Source organism: Sturnus vulgaris, chromosome 2, assembly GCF_052056855.1.
Source record: "Sturnus vulgaris isolate bStuVul1 chromosome 2, bStuVul1.hap1, whole genome shotgun sequence".
Taxonomy (NCBI): domain Eukaryota; kingdom Metazoa; phylum Chordata; class Aves; order Passeriformes; family Sturnidae; genus Sturnus; species Sturnus vulgaris.
In genome coordinates this window covers 61,277,910-61,297,884 of record NC_142244.1, presented here as the reverse complement: position 1 = coordinate 61,297,884, position 19,975 = coordinate 61,277,910, and the positions used below count along the sequence as shown (strand labels likewise).

Below are 19,975 nucleotides of genomic sequence, written 5' to 3'. Positions count from 1 at the left end.
TTGGTTTCACAGAATTTCTCTGGGAAGACAGCTTTTTCTTCCACTGCACAATAATCTTGTGCAAAATGTTTGGACTATTTCATCTCACAACCAATTTATAAGCTGTAGGAGACTACAATACATAACACTTGAAGGTAGCTGGGGGTCTCTCTTGAGATCAATATTTAAGAGCCAAGACAGACTTAAGCTCAGTATCACCTCTTTTAATAAATGGAAAAAATCCAACCTAAATTGTTCTCCTACTGCTTCAAGAATTACATGCAATTCTTGTATTAGTAAAAAGATTTAGGGATGTAGCTCTCTGCATGCTGAGATGAAGATTTGCCACTAAAGTCTAATTTGATTTATCAATCAGCCAATTAGTGTATTATTAAAAATTCACTGCAGAGTCAATCTCTTGTTGATTTACATAATTAAGTTATCTGCTTTCTAAGCTAGGGTGCTTGGTAATCAGTAAAGTCTGTAGGCCAAATTCCACCCTCCCCTTTCTACACAACTTTACAGCAAGGAGCTGTCTCATAGACTTTTGCAGAAATACTTACATAAAGTAACATGCCTTGTGAGCATAATTGTCTATGAAACAAGAGCAGCACATTAGAATGATTCTAGAAAGACCTTAATTTCCATAAAGGTACTAAATGAAGGGTGTGAACACAAAGGAGGAAGAGTCTTGCTTTTCTTCAAATAGATTCAAATTAATATGTGATAATATGCAATAATGTCAGCTTGTAATATTAAATTTTAGCTACTGTTCATGACTCTTAATTTGAAACTCTTTGCCAGGAATGAGACTTCCAGGAGAGTGAAGGTATAAAGGTATGATGGAAAAATTGCATAAAATATGAATCATGCAGAAGTTAATACAAGCACTTAAAGACATATAGGACTAACAGAGAAATACTTTTTATTTTGAGACTTCTGGAACTCCTTTTAAATATTGAAATATTATTTTTGCTGAGTTCCATGTCAATTGAAATTGCAATGGAAGCTTCCATAAAGTGCCACAAAATTTCAAGTGATCAGATACTCCATTGCCATGGGATGTTCTAGAGCTTAAATACCAGATCCAGCAAATTCATTGTTACGTATGTTCCAGTGCTTTCAGTGGAACCATGTATGATGAACACTAAACACTTCAGGAGACTGCTCCCCACAATTACTGTGCCAGGTCTTTGCTGGTGGATCTCACCTGCTAAAGATGAACAAAAAAAATCGATGTTAAGAAGTAGTGAATATGCTGAAAAAATACCATAGAAACGGCTATAAGTTCATCAGAAACTTATGTAATGCAGTGAAGACTTCTGAATTATTTTTTTACAAAATGCAGATTTTTGCAAACCTTGATGTTCAGATGGTTCTCAAATGGCAAAATGTACTATAAGTACTCATTAATTGGGGTGATAAACAGATAACCAGTATGTTTCTTTGCTTTTTGTGCTACTTGTAAATGAGATACTTGAGGAAATAAACTTTTCCTGAAAAACCTCCTTTAAAGACTGGGATATTCAGGAAACAATTATTAGTTTCTGCAATGAATCATATCAAAGAGCTGCCTTTGGTTAATGTTTGGACTCAATGATCTTAAAGATCTTTTCCAATGCATTGAATTCTATATAAAAGATCCTTTTTGTGCCATTCACACTTCCAACAGGCATGCCATCAGAAAAAACAAAAAACAAACAAACAAACAAACAAACAAAAACAAAAACAAAAAACAAAAATACAAAAACAAACAAAAAAAACAAACAAAAAACCAAAACACAAAAACAAACAAAAAACCAAAAAACAAAACCAAAACAAAACAAAAACTTAAAAATCCCTCAAAAAGATTTAAAAAATGTGACTATTTTAATCATAGATATTGCTGGGGAAAAAAAAAAGAAAAAAAAAACAACAAGATAACTATTTTTCATTACAACTTCCTAAATAGCTTCATAAATACTACCCATAAAGTTAGTTTCATCCTTCTTTTTTGTTGCATGCTTTCTGTAGGATGCCACTAAATTAATATTTTGCTATAACTCTCCCTTATGTTGAGGATTCTGTTAGTTCTTTAATAATGTCCTTTATTTTGAACTTAAAAGGCCAAGGTTACTCTCTATTGAAAAAAACAAGGAAGTTCTGCTCATTTGAAAAGGACAGAGAGGAAAAAAAGTCAAATTGCTCTATAAATTTAGGAGGTGGTGAATATTAGTAACAAAACCTGTATGGTTGTTCAGGTCTTTCTTTTAATATATTACTATTTTAATCTTTTTGCGTTCAAATCATTAAGACCCACCAGATGAGACAGGGAAAGAAAGATTTTTAATGAATAGTCAGGGGTATCCCTTAAAGGTGTGCCTAGATGTCTACATATTTCAACCAGAAAAGAATAAATGATTGACACTCATAATAAGTATGCTGAAATTCAAGACTGACCTGTCATTCGTTAAAAATTATATTACGATAACTGGCATCCACAGCTAGCTCATATACCACCAGACAGGCCAATACTTTTACCCTTAAATTTCAAATTTTAGTGCATTTTAATATGTAACATATAAAAAAAGAATCAGAAAATCATAAGAAACTGATAATTCTTGCTGCTGTTGCTGACAAGAATAAGACTATGAGCATTTTACTCAAAAACTTTAAAAGACCAAAATTGTCAGCAGCTACAAGCTAAAATTATCAATTTTAAAATGACATATGAAACGGAAAAAAGAAAACTTGAACTGTAGAAAGGAATGAAAGTTGTGAACACTAACCTTTCCATTTTGAATATTAATGACTGATACATAAGCACACATAGAAACTGATGCAAGGCTTTGAAATTAGCACTTCTTTTTCTTTTATATTAGCAGAAAAGATGTCGTTTTCCTTCTCAATAGTTTAGAGATTCATGCAAAGGATACTGCTCAAGACTGCACATATCAGCATGCTGATTATTTTCCTTGTGCAGAAATACATTATGTGGTTTATAGCATCATCCCTGCAATGTACTAATACAGGGCACGTTCTCATTTAGAACATCAGAGATTAATTTATTTAAAAGCAAGGAACTGTTCTTATTTGTTAGTCTGATGAGCTCAAAACTATTTAATTGAACACTGTCAGTTACAGAATTATACACCTATTGTGGTATTTGTAATTTTCTGCACAAAAAATTTCCAGATAATTCAGAAGGAATAATTGTCACAAGAAATTTGTGGTCAAAGAAGAAACAAATATGTTAAAAAGTGAGCATGAAAGTCATCTACCACATGTAAGATTACTGTGAGCAGCACAGCTGAGACATAATATTCTCAGCCAAATAAAAATTCCTTCTAAACAAGTATCCTGTCCTCAGTAATGTGCAGTCTTGAGAGCTTAGGCAAAAGCAGAAAGCAAGACAAACCACAGGGCAAGTATACAGCATCTCTCAGTGATCTATAATGTCAGTAATTCTGCAAGACAGAGATACCATCATGCTCAAGTGGCACTAAAAATATCATCTGACAGACGAGGCACAAGGGAGACAATAGTGCAAGTGAGTCCTAGATTTGGCTTAGCATACAGAACTTTTTGGCTGAAGTCTTTTGAAAGTGTCCTCTGATTGTAAATGCTCACCTCAAAGGCTGCCAAGAACAGAAGCACTCCACATTAGCCAACAATAAAAAAAGTCCACCAACTTGCACTTTTCTCATCTGAGGAAAGGAGAATAAGAGTTTTAATTTCTGTGGTTCTTTTACTGGGAAGTAGAAAGACATGATTAAACTTTGTGAAAATATGACATTTAAATACATCTAAAGTGCTATCAATATAATAAATGGCCACAGTTCATTACCATTTGAGTTAATTAAGTTAATTTATTTCAAGTCCCAGTGCCCTCTCTAACTCATTCTCTGCAAAGTAGGTCCTGTAGTGATAGGACAAGGGGTTGTGGTTTTAAACTAAAAGATGGTAGATTCAGAACTAGATATGTAGAAGAAATTTTCACAGTGGGGAAACACTGGACTGGACTGTCCAGAGGGGTTCTACATATTCCATCCATGGAAACACTCAGGATCAGGTCAAATGGGACTCTGAGCAACTCGATCAAGGTGAAGATGTCCCTGCCCATTGCAGTGTAGTGGCGATTAGATTAACTGTAAAAGTCTCTTCTAACCCAAACCACTCTACACTTCTACAAAATGTAGGCTGTACTAATGGATGCAAAACCATGACACTTTGTGTTGTTACTTAAAGTGATCCTCCCAGGTGTGACCTTATTCCCCAAAGGCTGAATATTACTGCAATTAATATACTTTGGGTATATTCCCCTTCCCTTGAAGTGTATTTTAGCTTCTGTAGCATATATGTTTTCACACATGACTGTTTATAAAGAGCCTCTAGTGTCTCCACCAACACATGGATTCAGGTAAAATTCAAACAGCAGATGTATGTCAAAATAATGTTCCAGTATTTATTTTATCAGTATTTATTTTTTATAAGAAATTATTTAAAATATACTAAACTTTTGACTTAAAAATTTCTTTATAGAAGAATAACATTCACAGCAGCTATCCAACCTTAAAACTTCAGTATATACCTCCAAGTTAGTCATCAGATTGCAATTAGTGCAATTAGGCTCTATTGTGCCCGTAGCTGGTGCTAATTTATGCTGCTTTAGAGAACATAAAACCATATCACTAATGTTTAATTAGAAGGGAAGGGTAGATAGGTGGAGATATTAAAGAAATACAATGCCATTAACAGAACAGATACATAGGAGTAAAAAAGACCATCTGCCACATCAGCAAGGCAGCATTTCACTGCACCTTAAGAATCCTACTGATAACTCCAGAGACGGTGGGTTTGAAAAATGTATGCTGTCTTAGGTTGTAATGCAGGAAGTGACCAGAGGTGTGTATTCTATCACCATCTGTTGAAACCAGGTGGGGCAGTGATCCTTATCTTTTCTACGAACCCATCCTTCCTCCTGGAAAATATCATCTGTTAATAGGCCACTGAGTGCCACTGTATGACTGGTAAAATTACATCATCTCATTGGGAGATGCTCCAGCCAGGGGCAGGAGCCAAGCCTTTCCTACCTAGATAAAAACTGAGATTTGGAACACCAAGGCAGCCCTTCCCACTGGATCCCAGAGGAAAGTCGGACCTTTTCCACATCATCCCTGGACCTTCAGAGGAAAACTACACTCTTCTACAGGAGCACTGCTTCAACTAAACCACATCTGTCATCCAGGAGGACTGAGGCCACCATTTAATGGGACTGTTACCAACACCCTGACTGACAGGGTGTCAGGCTGTATTGTGACTGTCAGTGTTTTTGGGTTTGTTCTTTGTAATACTGAATTTCTACTTTAATTTTCCCAGTAAAGAACAGTTATTCCCATATCTTTGCCTGAGAGCCTCTTAATTTCAAGATTATAATAATTTGGAGAGAGGGGGTTTACATTCTCCATTTTACAAAAGGAGGCTCCTGCCTTTCTTGGCAGACGCCTGTCTTTCAAACCAAGACACATGCCAAGGGTATCACAGCAGGGTACCGACATTGCTGCCTTCACACCTTTTAGACTTAGGCCATGCATGGTGATGGGGACCTGAGCACCAAGATGTCATTAGGGTTAGGGGTAGGTTCAGAGAGCCACAGAGCCTAGAGCTCTGGGGAAAATGGGGCTGAAAAAATGAGTATTGCATGGGGATCATGGCAGGTTTCCTACACTGCTATCTGCACACCTAATATAGGTCACCAGTGGTGGTGGGATTATCTGAAGTTATATGAAGACAGGGTGAGTTCACTTGACTTGTTTACCATAGACAGGGACTGAAGGGAGAAGAGTTTGTAGTCTGCAGTTTCCTCATAAAGGCAAGTGCTGGGGTAGGAACCAACATCTCCTCACTGGTGACCAGAAAGAAAACATGAGTAAATGGTCTGAAGTTGTGTAAAGGGAGACTTAGAGAAAGGTTCTTCATCCACAATGTGGCTGGGCACTGGCAGACGTTCCCCAAAGAAATGATTGTGGCGCCAGACCTGCAAGATTTCAAGAAGCATTTGAACAATGCTTTCAGGCATGTGGCATCATTCTTGGGGTGATTATTCACAGGGCCAGGAGCTGAACTTTGATGATTCTGGTGTGTCCCTTCCTACTCAGGTATTCTTTGATTCTATGGTTCTAAATAAAAGCCACTGTGTTTTTAATGGATATTAGGTGCCTAGGTTTTGTCTTTCCCAGCACTTCCTAGTATCATAAAATCCAGATTGCAAATCTGTAGCATATAATTGGGTTCAGATTTAGACTACTCTTTTTAAAATCATTTTCCTAGTAGCAGAGTATTTTTATAGAACATAAGTGACATCTTATTACCCAGTTCAATCTCAGGGATCTATATTTTATAGGTTGTTAATATATATCAACAAGATTTTCTTTCTGTATGAATATCCTGAATTTTCTGTATTACTTGCTGAAACAAAAACTCCGAATCTGTTGATTTCTACAAGTTGCAGCAATGTTATTTCTAATCTTACATATTTACAGCTGCAGCTCCTCTTTTATAGCAGCATCAATTCCTCACAGAGCAACCCCCAATAACTAACTAGATTTGCAAGCTAACCAATGTATTTATGTAAGCAGGGAGAGCCAACTGTCTGTAGTCTGACAAATCATAAAAGGAACTGTGGTATGGTCTTATATTACAATAAAAAAAATTATATATCAAATGGGAAATTGTAATGCTTGCTGATATTTTCAGCTAAAAGAAAGAGTAGTACACCCCCTTGATCTCACCAACCATTTTCTCTAAGTACCTACAAAGCAAAATTATACACCAATCTAAGAAGTGCAGAATAGTTTGAATGTGAAATACTGCAATCAAGTATGCATACATACCATCTTTTATAAAATACCCTTTTGCAAATCACTGATTTTCAGTCAAACAAAGATGTAATCTAAGGGACCTGATGTTTGTTACCAGCTCAGTATTTTCCAACGTATATAACTGACACATGCCATTAGGGGAAGGGAAGGGAAGGGAAGGGAAGGGAAGGGAAGGGAAGGGAAGGGAAGGGAAACAGGTTTTTCATAGCCTCTTGTTTCCTGATTGAAGGCAAAGATTCCCTGAGTTTGTTATTTTCCCAAAGACAATGAGGAACAGGGACGTTTAATTTGCCAATGTAGAATAAAACACTCTGGGTTAGCTCAATCGTCTTAATAGCCCTTCTTTGTCCAGAGGATTATTAATTTTTTGTCAATGGCATAGCATGCTTTGTGGGTGGAGGCCATATAAATGACAGTCTGGAAATACATATGGCATACTTGTAGCTGGTTTCAACTTGAAATAATAACTTATATAGTAGCATTTATCTCATCTAAATTTGTCTGCCTAAAAGTTGAGCAAAAAGCCCAAAATAATTTTCAAGATTTGTTGTAATGTTCATGAAAGAGACAGGTGCCTTCATGGGGCAATTATTCCTGCCATTGTTTTGGTTGAGTATGCAGCCACTTGGAAATGATGGTCTGTCTGTTGCCTGTGGAATTATTCTGGATGGCTAGTTTGCCATTGGCTGGCTAGCTTAACACACACAGTGAATTGTTCTTTGTTTTAAAAATTCATTATACATATCTCAAGATAGGATGTCTTACCTCTGGCTTGTTTCTAGGCAGAAAGTGTTGAAATGTTCATGTGCCCTAGGTGAGTTTTTTGGGGTTTGCTTTTGGTTTTTGATCCTGGCTTTAAATCAGCAGGAGAGTACACCTGGTACACACCCAGCTGTATGAGTATATGGGTGCTCTTTATGTATGAGTGACTGCTTTGTTCTTATGCTTCTGAAGCCAGTTGAAGGACAAAGCAAACACTGGAATATTAAATAAACATGAGACTAGATATTGGGCTGTATCAGGGCTGAGCTGGACTCAAAAGACTCTAACAACTAGCTCATACCAAACATTGTGCTTTCATACAGGAGGAATCTCAGGAAATATACAGCTGTCATGAAGTCTCTTTCATCATCTCCAGTCCCTAGAAATGGAGAAGGTCTGAAAATGTCCGTAAGTACAGTGTTTATGATTACCATAACTGCCCACTGAAGCCATGCACAGCCGAAGTTTGTTCTGAGTTGTCTGCATATGTGCTACGAGCTTGGATTTTGCAGCTGGTTATATTTGATGGAAAACAATATTCTATAAATGCCTGAATTCTTAATTAGCATTTTATCTGCTCTTGCAAAATAAATTTGATTTGCATTCAATTAATGACACGAGTGTGCTTCACTGAAAAGTATCCTAATCCAGTAAGTGTTGTGCTATCTTCCATAAAAGTAAAATAAATATGTTTTCCTTAAGATGCTGAAGTAATAAAAAAGCAGCATATTCTCCAGTCAAATAATACAAGTCTTTTAGGTCTTTTCTTGTCTCCCATGAGTTCTCTACTACTTTAGCAAAAGAAAGAACAGAGCGAAAAAATAAGTCAGAGGAAAAGAAGAAAAGAATCATTTCTTACCAGCTTAGCAATTATAAAGAAAAGGAAGAAAAAAAAAAAAAAAGAGTATCAGATAAATTTTCTTATTGCTAACAGTAGCAGAAATCCCCAGAGGAAAGGATTTCAATGCCATCCCTAGAAAAAAAAAGCCTGAGCCAGCAGCTTGGTATTACAATATTTTTAAGGTTTCTCTAGGGATGCTAAGGAAGAGAAAATAGATATATATAGATATATGTAGTGGTAGTGAAGAAGACCTAGACTTTGATCTAATGCAAATTCCAATTCAAGTTAACTAGTTAAATCTCCTCAGATACTTTCATCCTGGAGAATTCCTGAATACAGGTGTGCAAGAATAAAATATAGAAAAAAATAGAGCAATACATGTTACCCAAAAATGTTGTCCCATCAGAAGCCTTAGGAAGCCCTTGTGTTTTCAGAAGTGGAGCCTCTCCTGTGACTCCAGGTGTTAAAGAGGGAAGGAAACACCATGACCCCTTTATTTTTTGAAGAGTATAACCTGCTTTCTGGTATGTTATGGCAATTGCATGTTCCCTTTGAAAAACAGTAAAGCAAACTGCCCCTTAATTCATGGTACATACATTGCAAAATCACAACATCTATCGCCTTAGTGCAAGCAAAAATGCTATGATTTTTGCCAGTGAAAATTTATGGTAGACAAACTGTATTACCTCACAGCAGAACATCAAATTACTTAATCCTCAAAGTCTGTTTCTCTTCCTTGGTTATAAAAAGATGACCATATTAATGGAATTTGTTCTGGTTCTCGTTCATAATAATTGCAATATTTTTCAAATGCAGGGGCCAGAGGTTAGGCATGTCTGTGAATCTGACTCCTCAAGATTAAATATTCAGCATGCCAGAGGTCAAGGACAATAACCTCATAGTAAAGGCATTAACAATTAGAAATTTGCAGCTCTGGAGTACACAGAGATTCAATCAAAAGCTAGTTTCTCAAATACGTTTGGGATGGGATGAGAAAAAGAAATAGCAATCTGCAAGAAAGGAAGAAAAACTGTGAAGTTTAGCTATCCAGTTGCATTTTAGAGATGTAGAAAGTATTAAATACACTGAAAGGCTTTATGGGATATTAGAGGATTATTTAGGTGCTTGCTTCCTGATGATAACATTGGTTATGACACTGAATCATTATAGATATATCGATGCAATAATATCACAAGATTGCCTGATAAACACTGCAGAAATACTGTTTATGCTGTTGGATGCTGTGCAAGCAGCTTTTTGGTTATCTGGATATTAAAGCAAACTCCTCAGAATATGGGATCTTGAAGAAATTCAGGTGGAGATAAGCAATGTTAAGATATAGGAAATTAAACAACCCGATTTAAGTTCAGAGGACAAACAAGCATATCCATACATAAACAAAAGTAGGCATGCAGTCACACTCAAGAGACTTAATAGATGAAAGATGAAAGAGGGAAAATAGAAAGCTGCAGTTCAGTGAAGATCCTTAATTGATTAGAATGCCCACAGCAGTAAGAGACAACTGGAGGAATCAATTAAATATTACAGATGAATTATGGCAAGCATAAAACTCTTAAATAATCAAGGGAAGGTAAAAAAAAAAAAATAGACAAGTGAAAAAGATCCAAGATAATGAGATATACTAAAGGTTTCCTTTTTGTGTCATGCACAGTCAATTTTTTTCCCCCACACATTGCACTTCTTGTATTTAATACTTCATTTATTTGTGGAAATTAAAAGAACACATTAAAATGACTGTGAATATTCAATATGACCGTCACGTTCAAGTGTGTCAGGAAGGGGTGTACCACGTCTCTAGCTCAGTCTGCTCATCATGAGAGGAGGAAAAACTTTCAAATGAAATATGGTTTAACAAATTTGCATAATAAGATTTTATTTCACCCCCTCACACAGAAACCATAAATTTCTTCAAGCTGGCTATAAGTTATCCTAACACAGTTATGCACTAACCACTGACATTTTAGCTAGAAGTAACTTGTTGCAAGCTTTAATAAACTCTCATGACTCTCAGAAAGGACTGGCAGGCATTTGCAACTCAGGTAGAGACTCAGTGGAGGTTGTAAGAAAGTTCTTTAGAGACCCTGAAGACACCAGGTAATTTCATCATGTTGCAAAAGAGTTCTTAGGACTTGTGGAAACCTATTTTGAAGAATATTGGTTTACATAGAGTGCTGTAGGTATGTTTGGGTTTAACAGAATCTTAGAATTTTTGGATTGGACAGGATTTCTGAAATAAAACAACGCAAATACACGAATATATGTACAGTTATGCTGACTTTATTTTAATAAAATAATCAAATAGTTTAACCTGCAATACATTCCAAAGTTGTAACTTCACTTATCCCAGAGTATTTCAAATGCCACAGTGAGATTACAAGACACTTCTCTTACAATAATTTACATTCACATATGATTTTGGTTTTTTGGTTTTTTACCTTAGAGGATTGAAGAGCAACTTAGAAGCCACCTTCAGCTTTCTGTGGGTATTTACTTGTCTGAGTACAACACTTGAAAATGCTTTTAATATCATCATATAGCTGTTTAATCTTTAGCTGCAGTCAATCTGAATTTTCTGTTTAACAAGAAGGACACCACCAAAGACAACATGAAAAGTCACACCAATCTTGATTTGTGCGAAGGTTCACCTCATTTCCAGCAATTTTAAATTAACACAAATTAAGGGGAAAGTAATCTTTAAGTTTCTAAAAGAAACTCTTAAATTGCACATACATAGTTTCTCAGTCTGAAGGTCAAATGCACTACCTGAATACTAACCCCCAATCATAATGTATAAACAGCTTTTTACAGAATTTCACCTGTCATTTTATAAAAGCAATTGCCTTATACTGAAAGGTAAGTATGAAAGTTTATCCTCTTACTTTTGTGACTGATTATGCTGCTGTCTGTGAGTAGATAGAACAAGAATTAAATATTATTTATAATTTTTACTCCTTTGTTCACACAAACACACACCATACAAACACACACAGCAGTCTACATATATATATATATATGTTGATTATTTGAACAGATATAAGTGGGGAAAGAAAAACATTACTATGAGGGTGATCAAACACTGGAAAAAGCTGCATGGAAAGACTGGTTGTAGGAACACTTTACTCAGACCAAAAAAACCCTCAACCAGAATGGGCCCTTATCAACCAAGCATAGTTGAACCTGCTAATTTCTTTGGAACAAGAATCAGTGTAGAACTCTGTTGGTCCTTTCCAAACTAAATTATTCTGTAATTCTATGATTATGTAAATCATAAATCCTACTTACTATGACAATCTCTTCTGTACTGGGAAAAAATCTCAGCATTTAAAAAAAATCATTCCTCTGAAATCCTGCAAGAAGATGTAGCTCAAAGAAAAGGCATCGTTCTAGGTGATCTCCTTCCAGGTGTGATTCCTCAGGTGTTCTTTCTTCCACATCCTGAAAAAGTAATACAAGGAAAAGTTGTAACCCTTTTATGAATGACAATCATGCATTACATATGTATAATGTCCTAGGCAAGATCTTGTGAGCAGTTTTCAATACTTTTCATAATTCTATGTTAGACAGGCATTAGGATCTTTCATAACCTGTCACTGGAATTATTTACCTTTCCGTTTATAACTAGTTGTTTTCACCTTCATGACCCCAACGACTTTATCCCTTGTACAAGATTCAGTAAAAAACCTCAAAAAATAACTAAAACCCTCTGTTTTCTATAATTCTGACTCATAGTACCACTATTCACACAAAAAGGTAGGAAAAGATGACTACTCTCATGGATATATGTCCTCATATCAGGGTGAATATTGCTTCTTGATAATCGATAAATTCAGTTAATGCAGGCTTTTTCAGCTACTGAAGTAACTGTTGAACCAACTGTTTTCTGAGGGTTTCTTTGGGAGAAGATATTAAGAAGAAGGAAACCATAAGAAAAATATTCAATCTACTGAAGCAAAATTAATAGATTGTGGTATTCTAACTGTATTTTTCCCAGACTGCAGAAAAATAGCTATGCCAAGGCTGTATTTTAAAATGGACAAGTGTAAAATGACTGTCAAAACAACCAAATCTGGCTATGGTAGCAAAACACTGTTTGAAACTCCAGGGAAAATATTGCATCATGGAAGAAATTTTCATATTGCTGCTCTAGTGAGTGAAGGAGCAAACACATGGCAATGAATCATTGCAAGGTTCTGTAAGACAGACTTACAAAGGTAAATAGGAAATATGGTTTCCACTGGAAACTAATATTCATTGCTCTGATCAATCCTACTATATATGGATTAGCACCATCAAACACTTAGAAAGTATAATTATATATATATATGTGCACACACACACACACACACACACACAAAAATATATTTATGTGGTAATTCCTAGTCATAAATCTTGCAGAAATTGATCTGGAAATTTAAAAAAAGATTCAAAGTACTATATACAGTTTATATATATGAAGTCAGTAGGACTGTATACACACACACACGCTTAGAGATATAGGATTTGCCTCCTTGATAAGCCAAGAATGGAGTAAAGTGCCTCCTTCCATCAGAGCTGCTTGAATAGCAAAAGGTGCTTACAAAATGGATATACCAACGCACTAGGAAAGGCTAAACCACTGGACTCTTGCTGCAAATCCACAGGTTATAAGCAGTCTGCAAGGGATTCCTCTTACTTAAGTGCATTGAAATTAAATAGCTTCTCTGTAAAGAACTGTAATTTCAGTCTGTCATCATTACTGACCACTGAGTGGTCAGTCACTACTCATTAATTTTGGGCTGATTCCAGATACAAAAAAAAGTAAAAGCTATGTTTCCATGACATTGCAGCTATTTCAAAGGACTACATATAAGTATAAGGAGCATAAGTATCTGCTTATACCAAATGCCAGCATTGCCCTCCTTAAAGTGTACTAAAGAAAGTGTGATATTATCCACATTACCTCACTCTTTTTCTTCTGGTCTCTTTCTAGCTACACGTGCAAACATATCAACAAGAAGGATATAAAGAAAGAGAAAAGCATGCATATTTATTTTCCATTTTCTTGTCTCCAAAGCTTTCCAGGAAAAAAAAATCTGTTACATTTCATTTTATTTTCAATCTTTTTCTCAGCTGGGTAGCTGGGATTCCTGCTTATGTAATGAACAGCAATACAAATTCCACTTCATACTGATACTCTTCTTCTGATAAAATTTCCCTGTTTCCTGATTTACTAGTGTGTTCAAACATCCTACTGTTAGGATTGTCTTACTATGTATAGGAAGAACTGATCCCTCATTTTCCAGAGATGAATGTAAAGTCATTTGGTGATATTTGAATACGTTAATTTGTGGGGGGAATGGATAATTTCATTTTAATGCACAAGAATTTACATATTTTCCTATATTTGAATAAAAAATTGTTAATAACAACTACAACTAGTAAAAACAGAAGTAAACCTTTAATTTCCCAAAGAAATCTTCAAACATTGTTTAGGGAAACACAGCTAGCCCCATAATTCAGATTAATCATAGTTTGTCATTTTTGCAGGCTCATGAACAGTCAAAATGTGTATCTTTTCCATGCAATATTGTGGGGTGATGCTTGATTTGTTTTTTCCCTTTAGAAAATAAATCAAAGAAAACAAGTAATAAAAGAAAGTAGACAACATGACAAAACAGAAATATATTAAACCCCCAAATATTTATACAACAGTGACTACAGAACCCTCAAACCCCCAAATGTTATTTCAACTAGTACATTCCTTCTGGTGTAAGCAAAGTTTTATCATTGATTTCAAGACCTTTGAATCACTCCACATTAATGCTGTAGGCATTGCCATCCTAGTTTAGAAGTCCTAAATCATGAAGTCTAGGCTTTCCTTTGTACTTTTAACTTTTTAATAACTTTCAGGCATACTGAAATGATGCATTTCTTGAAAAGGAACCCAGGAATCTAGGAAAAGAGGGTGTGCATAAAACTAGAAAACACTCCTGGGTTTTTTTTCCTCTCAAAAACACCCAGCAGCCTATTTTCCACAGCATTTACCTGCAGGCAATCCCAATAACCACATTTGCCTTCAAACCCAGGCAATGTGTTGTTCACACCAATGCTGTATATACTTTTATCCTTTGTTGTCCTTTATAAAATAAAGGGAAGAATATATTTTTTTTCATAGGAAATTCTTGAAGATACAGATTTAAGATAGTGAGACATCTTTAGAGAGCTCAAATAGCAAGCAGCAACACACTGGTAACTACAAATTTAATCCATAAGAATGCCTCTTTTCACCCTACCTATTCTGATTATCTTGTGAAGTCACATGTCTATTACTTCCCATCCCTCTGATGCTTTTGAATTCTTCTAATTACTTTTTTCTCATGTTGAATTTGGGTGATAGTAATAATAGTAAGAGAGTATTAATTATCTCAGTTTCATCATAAGTCAATCCAAGATGTCTGGTACAAACTGTTGTTATTAAAGAGGGATTTAGATGTCAGAGCTTTAGAAGCAAGCCTAAAGAACTTGAACTTGATGATGTTTCCATAAGGAAATTGTTCAAGACAAGCTAAAACAGAGCTATTGGTGAAATATTTCAGGCCATGTATGTGGACTGAACTGTGAGGCTGCCACAGTCATGATTCATTGGAGTTTTTGAAAGGAACCACTGATTCCAGAATTTGCAAACCTACCCTCTGGATAAGCTGGTTACCAGGAGTTCAATATGTGATAATACTGAGAGGAAAGAAATTTAAGTATTCCTTCTTCTGGGAGATAATTCCCTGCATATTATGTGAAGGGGAATATGTGTGTTTATGTGCTCCCCAAACTAAAAAGGGTAATAAAAAAATATTTTCCAAGTTTCAGAAGAATATATTCCAGATTAACAAGGAAGTCAACCATATAGTGGAGACCAAAAACAAACCATATACTTTCTCCTTTTTTTTTCTTTTTTGCTTACTATTTTTATATTGATTGACTGAGAACACAAGATCTGACTAAAGAAGAAAAGGACCTCAAGGTCTGTAAGAGACAACTTCTGTAAAGCTCCAAGTGTCACTATAAGTGATTAGCTTCCTTTCTGTTTTCTAAATAACTTAATTACTACTCCCAGATCATATCAGGAATACAATTATTTTGCTTGTTCGAATTTACAAATTCCCACATAAGCTCAAAATTTATGGCAACAGTTAGGTGATATGAAACTTTGTTCTATCTTGGCAACGCTTTTCACAATAGTTTCCCTCAGCTCCTATTCATGGTTTCAACCTACCTGAAAAATTCAGTAAACTTGTCATTGACAGAAACAAAAGACAGATTAGTCTTCTCAGGGAGATACATACACTTCATCAATCTGTTTTCACTGTTCTGTTAGAAGGCCATTGAAGGCCATTCCTTCAGGACAGGAGGCCACGAGCACAAACTGAAATATTCCATCTGAACAGAAGAAAATGCCCTTTTCCTGTGAGAGTGACTGAGCACTGTCAGAGAGGTTGTGGAATCTTCTTGGAGACATTCCTAACCCTGCTGGAAATGGTTCTGCACAGCCTGCCCTGGGTGATCCCTGCTTGAGCAGGAGGATTGGACTGGATGATTTCCACATGTGCCTTCCAACCTCAGCTGTTCTGTAATTCTGTGAAAATCTTCAGAGATTCACTAATCAAGATACAGTATCGATGTGTAGCTGGAAAAATAACAACTTCTGCAGAAATAGGAACCTAGCAGAATCCTTTTCACAGATTTAACTCTTAAAGGCAATGTCCTTGTCATCTGTTCTTGAGATGTAATGAAAGCCACTCCCAACAAATTTTCTCAATCCCTCTCTGAATGTAACATTATCAGGCTCTATGGTGTAACTCCAAATATTCATCAAGATTTAGTCCAGTTTCAGTAGCTCCCTCATCTGGACAATGTGGATGAGGGTGTTCAGCTGCCTACTTAAAAAGTGCTCAAAGATTCATGGATGAAAAGCACATGAAAAAGGGATACACTTTTCTTGCTGGAAATCTAAAGCTAAGGGAAGCTTTTCATTCTTTATTTTCAAATCCAGTTCTAAAACTTCCTGCATTTATATTGCAGAAATCAAATCACACCTATCAGAAACTTCAAAGTTACATATATTTTATTTTAGCCATTAGCATGGTAAGCAATATTCTGCAGAGTTAGCTCTGATTCCACTCCAAACTGCAAACCTCGTTAGCTACAATGTTTTGATGTGCTTTTATCCTTCATTAGTATTTTGGAGCTTTTTTCCCCTCTTCACGTTACCTCTTTATTGCAAAGCATCTCGCTCTCTTCTAATTTATGTATAGTTGTGCCCAGCCTCAAAATGTCATTAAGTTGATAGGTCACACTTTAAATTAAGTTTGTCATATAAAAGTGTAATTTAGATCCAATAAAACAGTTATTACCACTTTTAATTAGGAAAAGTAGGAGTCGGGTCTGTCTGAGAGACATTCTTAGACATAACCATGCAGAAAGCCAGGCTGCAGGTTTTTTCATTCAAGTGGAATCACTGATTATTGCAGCAGCCCCATTCAAATTCAGCTGAGGGTGCATTCGTCTGTCAGCGGAACAAAACTCAATTAAGAAAAGAAAGATATTTGGAAATTACAGTTTCAAGTATTCATTGGATCTCGGGTTTCAGTTGATTGCAATGGTGCTGTCTCAGATTTAATGAATGTGCAGTGTCCCTCTTGCAAGTGGTTACAGATGCACTCTTGCAACATCCAAGATCATACAATTGAGATGAAGGCTAATATTGATCCACCTAAAAGCAATGGATATTTTACCTCTGATTGGTTAGTAACACTTGTCACACCCTGAGCAACAACTTATTATCTGTTCATAACTGTCAGTTTAAAATGTCCAGGTAAACACAGCAAAAATTTACAGTCATTTTCGAAGAGAGGTACATCTGGAACAGCAAACTTAAGTTCTGTGCAGCATAAAGCTGGATGTGTAGGATATAACACAGGATATAAATGTGCAATCTGCAAAATAGCTGCACTTGACAAGTCTGCTTCTGCTGAATCTTGCTGCTCCTCTCCAACAACAGTGATCAACAGTGAATACATTGCTTGTTTTTCAAGGAAGTGAATAAATATCTTTCAAAGTACAAGAATCATAAAGCGACACTGTTTTCATTTGAGAGACTAGTTCTAGTAACAAGTGCACAGATTTTAGGTTAGTGGAGCTGTACTGAGTTTAAGAGTGTTACAGCAGTGACAAAGAAGAATCAGGCCTCATCTGCTAGAGACTCATCTGCAGTTTTAATCCCTCACTAAGATGGTTTTTTTTACATGAAGTGTCATTTACACAAAAACACAGATGTGCTTGTGGCTGCAGAACAAGGATACTTTCTTTCATCAGAAAACTAAATGGCTAAATGTAGAAAAGAACATTAGTAAGAAAATAAACAGTCCTCGATCTAAAAGCAAATACATATCTAACACAAAAAAGCCTGTGACATTTACCTTAAAATATACAAGTTAACTGTTTTATTTAATAATGCTTTCTGGAGTTGTCTTCACAATTCCAAGGGATGCACAATATCCCACCTTTTCAAAATACATTATACTATATCAATTAACTTCTTGGGTTTTGGCTGCAAATTTTATATACAGGGAGACAGAAAGGTAGCTATATGCATACACATATACACATATATACATATATATGTGAGTATACAGTCAGAGAGACTTTCCAAGAGTGCACTTTCCAACGTTGTTACATTTTCAAAGGACTGACTGTTAAATGTCAGTGTTTTCAGAAACTAGGTATATTTTGTATATCTTTAGTCACCAGATATTCTTGTTATCTCATATTTTCCATACAGACAATCCTTAGAGTATTAGAGTGGCAAGGTTATGTGCTGTAGTAGTTCATCTGTAAGGGGAAGTGATCAGCTCACCTCTATAATTGCTTTTCTAGAGCTCCAGGCATAGATTTGCCATGAACCTTTAATTCCCTCTCATACACCACCTACTACATCTTGTCTCCTGCTCTGTTCCTATGGCGTAGGTACAATTCATTTTCCCAGCACTTTGTTGCAACATCAGCCTGGCTCCACAATCTTGCATGCTGGATGCAATAAATCAACCACAAGCAGAATTTCCCAAGAGTCTAGGATAGATTGCTTTTTTCAAAGTTAAACTTCATGTTGTCCTCTTGCCTAATATATGCCCTGGTATTGAGAAAGTCTCCTTTCACCTGAAACACCTTCAGTTCAACCACTATCCACTATTTGCATCTGCCACTGCATTTGTTGAACCAAACATCAAAGATTTGCCTCTTCTAATGCACCCTAATATTCTGGTCTTGGGAATAGCCAAGAAATGATCCCCAGGGACAAATGTAACACTAAAGTAAGCATTTAGTGATATCCTTATAGTCGTGATCTCTTTGTGGCTTAAAAAGAATTCCTTCTTGGATTTGTAGATAATATATACTCCCTACTTTATTTATATCTTTGTATTTTTTACTGTTTGTTGAATCACTTTTTTTAACTATTTATGTTTTCAGCATCTGTAGACTATGTCAGTGGTTTGAAACTAAACAGAGCCAGGAAATATCCCCAGACTGGAACTACATCATCTGCTAAGCTGTTATAACAGTTGCTAGCACAGTTTTGGCTTGTACCAATTAGAGCTCTTTCAAATAATTCCCAGGCACAATTTGGGAGTTAGGCAGAAGCTAACCATTCCAAAACTAGACCATTCCCAATAGGTAGTTTGGATGCAGTTATTCTGTCTTGGAGGCTACAAGACTTCATTGCAAATACTAGCTGTTCCTTGCCAGTTAGCCCCAGCGCCAGAAAATTATGATCTAAGTGTATCTACATCTAGTATATCTAGTCTGGACTTCTAAACATAGCAAGAAATTATCCAGTTTACTCCTGATTTGTACTAAAACCAATGTTTTCAGACCATTTCTAATCTAATACCACATAATTTTTTCATTTCACATTCCCTAATTCTTGTTTATTTACTTTGTTCATGAAATTGCTAAGCCACATAACCAAAAGCATAAAATAGTTGCAGTATAAAGAAATAATCTAAAGGCCAGATCTGAGGCTAATGTAGCAGAAAACTAAGGCCAGATGAGGTGTCTTTACTTAAATGTGGTGATTTATTAAATTATTATTTTTAGCAAAAATGTATTGAGGAATTGCTCAGATGTGTAGCATTTAAGTATGTATATAATACATGATAATAAGGTATAAAATACATACTTTAAAAATTAAATTTATTAAAAGACAATATAATTGCCTGAGAAGTGCAGTACCTGTGCCTTTAAAAGAATGCTAGCATACTGCTATATCTGGTAACTCAGGAAATATTTGCGATATTTTATTAAAAATATGCTTTCTGAAATTCAGCCATCAGATATATTAATTTGGAGGACAGCCAGGCTCTCTGATCCTATTAACCACATTTGAAAACCCTCATATGACTGGAAAAATATAAGATCCTTCCCACCTTTCAGACTAGTAATAAGGGAAACTCAGTGAGTAATTCAAAATAGAAGAATTTTG

General features: G+C 35.7%; 1 long non-coding RNA gene across 8 annotated transcripts in view; it reads right to left on the bottom strand.

Annotated features, from left to right (window-relative positions):
- Window positions 1-19,975, bottom strand: part of LOC148224819 (uncharacterized) — a 98,076-nt gene that overhangs the window by 28,783 nt on the left and 49,318 nt on the right. For 2 of the 8 annotated variants that reach the window (XR_015801505.1, XR_015801502.1), the window contains 3 exons: window positions 5,777-11,898; window positions 3,589-3,665; window positions 543-1,192 (listed from right to left, as the gene is read on the bottom strand). This is a non-coding gene — a long non-coding RNA (uncharacterized LOC148224819). The remainder of the gene's footprint in view (window positions 1-542; window positions 1,193-3,588; window positions 3,666-5,776; window positions 11,899-19,975) is intronic. The other 6 variants (XR_015801504.1, XR_015801508.1, XR_015801506.1 and 3 more) reach the window with 6 other exon arrangements.